Here is a 5,875-nt window from a genome sequence, read left to right as displayed (position 1 = left end):
CTAAAGGGGACTGAGTGGAAAGGAAAGACCATACACAAAAGTATGAAAAGTAGGAAACACAAAAGCAGTAAAAATAAGTATATCTTTAAAAATCTGTCAAGGGATTCACACAATAAAAGGACATAAAATATGATATCATATGCCTAAAATATGGAGGAGCAGAGAAGTAAGAATTGGTTCAAACACAAGTGGCCATCTATTTAATATACATTGCTCTATGCAGAAGATGTTATAGACAAACCCAACCATATATAAAAAAAAAAAAATAATAGATATGCAAAAAATAAAGAGATAGGAACCCAAGTATATCACTAAGGAAAGCCAGCAAACCATGAAAGTGAGCAAGAGAAGAAAGGATCAGAGAAAAACTACACAAACAACCATAAATCAATTCACAAAATGGCAATAAATATAAATCTGTCAATAATTACTTTGAATTTAAATGGACTATATGCTCCAATTAAAAGACATAGTGTGATCAAATGGATTAAAAAAACAAGACCCAGCTATATGCCACTTACAAGAGCCTCATTTCATACCTAAAGAGACATGCAGATTGAAAGTGAGGGGAGGAAGAAACAGTTATCACACAAATGGATGTCAAAAGAAAGCCAGGGTAGCAATACTTACATTGGAAAAAATAGACTTTAAAACAAAGACTGTAACAATAGACAAAGGACATTACATAATAATAAAGTGGACAATCCAACAAGAAGACATAACAATTGCAAATCTTTATGCACACAACATGGGAGCAACCAAATACATAAAACAGTTAATTACAAACATAAAGGAACTAATTGATAATAATACAATAATAGTGGAGGATTTTAACACCCCACTTATATCAATGGAAATATCATCCAAACAGAAAACCAATAAGGAAACAGTGGTTTTGAGTGAGCCCAGAAGGATTTAGCAGGATTTAACAGACATATTCAGAACATTCCATCCTAAAACAGGAGAATATAGATTCTTTTCAAGTGCACATGGGACACTCTCCACAATAGATCTCATATTAGCTCATAAAATAAACCTCAACATATTTAAAAAATAGAAGTCATACAATGCATCTTTCCTGACCACAAAGCTATGAAACTAGAAATCAACCACAAGAAAAAATCTGGAAAGAGCAAAAATACATGGAGGTTAAATAACATGCTACTAAACAATGAATGGGTCAACCAAGAAATCAAGAAAATAAATCAAAAACTATATGAAAAGAAATGAAAATGAAAACACAATGGTTCAAAAACTGGGATGCAGCAAAAATTGTTCTAAGAGGGAAGTTTATAGCAATACAGGTCTACCTCAAGAAGCAAGAAAAATCTCAAACACCCTAACCTTACACTTACAGGAGCTAGAAAAAGAACAAACGAAACCCCATACCAGCAGAAGGAAGGAAATAATAAAGATTACAGCAGAAACAAATGATATATAAACTAAAAAACAAGTGAACAGATCAATGACCAGGAGGTGGTTCTTTGAAAAGATCAATGAAATTGATAAACCTCTAGCCAGACTCATCATCACCACTACCACCACCATCACCACCACCAAAAACAAAAAGAGAGATAGAGGAAGGACTCAAATAAAAAAAATCAGAAACAAAAGAGAAGAAATAACCAACACCCTGAAATACAAATTATTGTAAGAATATTATGAAAAATTATATGGCAACAAATTGGACAACCTAAGAGAAATTGATAAATTCCTAGAAACCTAAAACATACCAAAACTGAAGCAGGAAGAAATAGAAAATTTGAACAGACCAATTATCAGCAATTAAATTGAATCCATAATCAAAAAACACCCAACAAACAAAAAGTCTGGGACTAGGCAGCTTCACAGGTGAATTCTACCAACCATTTAAAGAATAGTTAAAACCTACTATTCTCAAACTGTTCCAAAAAATAGAAGACAGAGGAAAACTTCCAAGCTCATTCTATGAGGCCTGCATTACCCTGATACTAAAACCAGATGAAGACACCCGAGAGAGAGAGAGAGAGAGAGAGAGAGAAAGAAAGAATGACAGGCCAATATCTCTGGTGAACAAAGATGGAAAAATCCTTGACAAAACATTAGCAAAGAGAATCCAATAATACCTTAAAAAATCATTCACCACAATTAAGTGGGATTTATTCCCAGGATGCAAGTGTGGTTCAATATTCACAAATCAATCAATGTGATACATCACATCAATAAGAGAAAGGATAAGAACCATATGATCATATCAATAGATGCAGAAAAAGCATTTGACAAAGTACAACATCCATTCATGATAAAAAACCTTCAACAGAGTAGGTTTAGAGGAAACTTACCTCAACATAATAAAACCTATAGCTAACATCATACTCTATGGGAAAAAACTCTCAGGTCAGGAATAAGACAAGGATGTCCACTCTCATTTTTATTCAACATAGTACTAGAAGTCCTAGCCACAGCAATCAGATAAGACAAAGGAATAAAAGGCATCCAAATTGGTTAGGAAGAATTAAAATCTTCACTATTGGCAGATGACATAATACTATATGTAGAAAGTCCTAAAGACTCCACCAAAAAAAACTACTAGATCTGATAAATGAATTCAATAAGGTCTTAAGATACAAAAATCAATCTACAGAAATCCATTGCATTTCTGTATACTAATAATGAAACAGCAGAAAGAGAAATTAAGAAAACAGTTCCATATATAATTTCACCAAAAACAGTAGAATACCTAGGAATAAACTTAACCAAAGAGGCGAAAGACCTGTATTCTGAAAACTATAAAAACAATGATGAAAGAAATTGAAGAGGACAAAAAGAAAATGGAGAGACATTCCATGCTCATGGATTGGAAGAAAAAAATTTGTTAAAATGCCCATACTACCCAAAGCAATTTGCAGATTTTAAAATCTTTTTTTTTTTTTTTTTTTTTTTTTTTTTTAGAGAGAGAGAGGGAGAGAGAATTTCAAGCAGGCTCCATCTCTCAACCCTGAGATCATGACCTGAGCTTAAATCAAGTGTTGGACACTTAACTGACTGAATGACTCAGGTGCTCCAGCAACCTGCAGATTTAATGCAATCCCTGTGAAAATACCAAAACATTTTTCAGAGAACTAAAACAAACAATTCTAAAATTTGTATGGAATCACAAAAGACCCAGAATAGCCAAAGCAATCTTGAAAAATGAAAACAAAACTGGAAGTATCACAATTCCAGACTTCAAGTTATATTACAAAGCTGAGGTAATCAGAACAGTATGGTACTTGCACAAAAATTAATAAAAAAATCAATGGATCAAAATAGAAAGCTGAAGAAAGAAAACCCCACAATTACATGGTCAGTTAATCTTCAAGAAAGGAGGCAAGAATATGGAATGGGAAAAGTACAGTCTCTTCAGCAAATGGTGTTGGGAAAACTAGACAGCTACATGAAAAGAAAGAAACTGGACCACTTTCTCACACATTACACAAAAATAAACTCAAAATGGAGTAAGGACCTGTACGTGAAACCTGAAACCATAAAAATCCTAGAAGCACAGGCAATAATTTCTCTGATATTGATTGTAGCAACATCTTTCTAGATATATCTCCTGAGGTGAGGGAAACAAAAGCAAAAATAAACTATTGGGATTGCATCAAAATAAAAAGCTTCTACACAGCAAAGGAAACAATCAACAAAACTAAAAGACAGCCTACTGAATAGGAGAAGATATTTGCAAATGACATATTTGATAAAGGGTTAGTATCTATAATATGTAAAAACTTATACAACTCAACACTAACAAAAACAAATATTCTTATTAAAAAATAGGCAAAAGACATGAACAGATATTTCTCTAAAGTAGACATATAGATGGCCAACAGATACATGAAACGACGCTCAACATCACTCATCATCAGGGTAATGCAAATCAAAACCACAATGAGATATCACCTCATACCTGCTGAATAATAACTGAATAACCAAAAATTTAAGAAATAAATGTTGGTGAGGATGTGGTAAAGAAGTTATCAATTCTTACTATATCAGTTCCACTGAGATAAAAGCAAATTTAATATTATATTAATATGCCAAATTAAACAGGTATTTCTTTACTTGCTACCAAAATATACCGTGTCTTTTGCCTATCTTCAGTGAAAATCCATAAAAGTAGACTCCACATTCATAATTACAATGTAATTAATGTTATTTGATAATGTGAGCAATTCAATGGCATTTTATATATATGAATGGACATATGTACATATTGAATTGGAGGCTAAAATAGCTGTGATGTGCTTTTCCTATAGTCATCATACCTACATGCCAATATGATACATTGCTTTAAAAGTAGAACAATGAAAAATTTAATTCAGAAAAAACAAAAATTACCTACTGTGTAATACTCTGAAATTTTTTAAAAATCAACTTTGTAAGCACTTTTCTTTGTGGAGATTGCTCTGAGCTAAAATGGCCCAAATTAGTACACAGAAGAGAAAGAGATAGAAGATAGGCTTATTCTTTGTAAAACTTAAAAGCAAAATTGCATTGCCATTTCTATATCCTTAGTTATGATATTTAGCATTTTATGAATTTATGTCACTGATATATTGTAAATTACAATGTCATGATGCCTACTTAAAGTGAGTCTTGAAACAAGAAGATGTATGATTAAATCAATTAATTGCTAGCTAATTATTTTATGGATCCTGACTGGCTAACTGCACTAATCTACAAACTTTAATAAGTATTCATGTAGGAGTGAAATGTTTTGGTTTTTTAAAATAACAAAGGCAATAAAGTGTAAAAGTCATCCATTCTCAGAAGATAATTGAAAATATCATCTTTAATGCATGAATATTCTGAACTTCAATCACTTACTAAAAGGTTTTTGTCATACTTGTTGATTGATAAGAGTTAATACAAAGAAGATAAGCTGAAAGCAGAAGTCTAATGATGCCAACTACTTTAGGTCTTTAAGCACTTTTGTTTTAAGGTTAGGTTAATATAATTTATTGTCCTATATTTATCATTCATAGGTAACTCATCTTTTTTTCTATGCATTGATTCATCTCCTTATAAATTCTATAAACAATAGGAAATGTGAATAATTTTCACCTTGTAGAAATCCTTCCATTTCTCAGGCTACGTATGCTCAGTTGCTCTCTTATTGTCACTCTGCAAGTCAATATTAGAGTCAAGATACATAGCCTATAGTTTCCTAGTCCTATATATGTCCTCAGAGTATTCAATTACACACTAGAGAGCAATGGCAGATGTTAACGGTGATTTATGGTAAATCGTTAGCTATTGTTCCATTTTCCATTTATCCCAATGAGAGCTTTGCCTATTTAGAAACTACTGCACCTCCACCCCCACTTTATTTTTAAGGAAAAGATCTATTGAGGATATTTGTAAAATCCTGACAATTCTGGGGTGTGGGCAAGCACGTTGTCTAAAGTAGAGGAATGTGTGTCATATTTCCCATTATAAAAATAACAACCAGAGAAAATGTTACTGCTTTGCTTTGTTCACCTTTTCAGTGGGTGTTCCCATCAGAATCATTGGTCATCTTTTCATTTCTCAAGCAAATCATTGCTTAAATTTCTTTTCTGCTATTTTCTTCCTTACACTTTACAGCGACACTCCATTTTAAAAAGCTACTAGCCTCAGTGCTCACATTGTTACTATCTCCTCTGAGCTCATAGGTTAAAACAGAAAAAAAAAAAAGATTATTATTAGACTATTACAGAATCCTGGAAAAACAGAACTAGATCTGATGTTGGAAGTCATTCATTGAATCAGTAATTTTCATTTATAGGTGAAGTGGGCAGAGGTAGGGGTGTATGCAAATGTGTAGGTCACAGTTTCCTTGGCTGACAAAGAACTTGGAGTAAGGCTTGGGTTC

The sequence above is a fragment of the Mirounga angustirostris genome, unplaced genomic scaffold (assembly GCF_029215605.1).
Source record: "Mirounga angustirostris isolate CCGP_5_RB_7025 unplaced genomic scaffold, mMirAng1.0.hap1 SCAF_1, whole genome shotgun sequence".
NCBI lineage: Eukaryota > Metazoa > Chordata > Mammalia > Carnivora > Phocidae > Mirounga > Mirounga angustirostris.
This window is presented reverse-complemented; position numbering follows the sequence as displayed.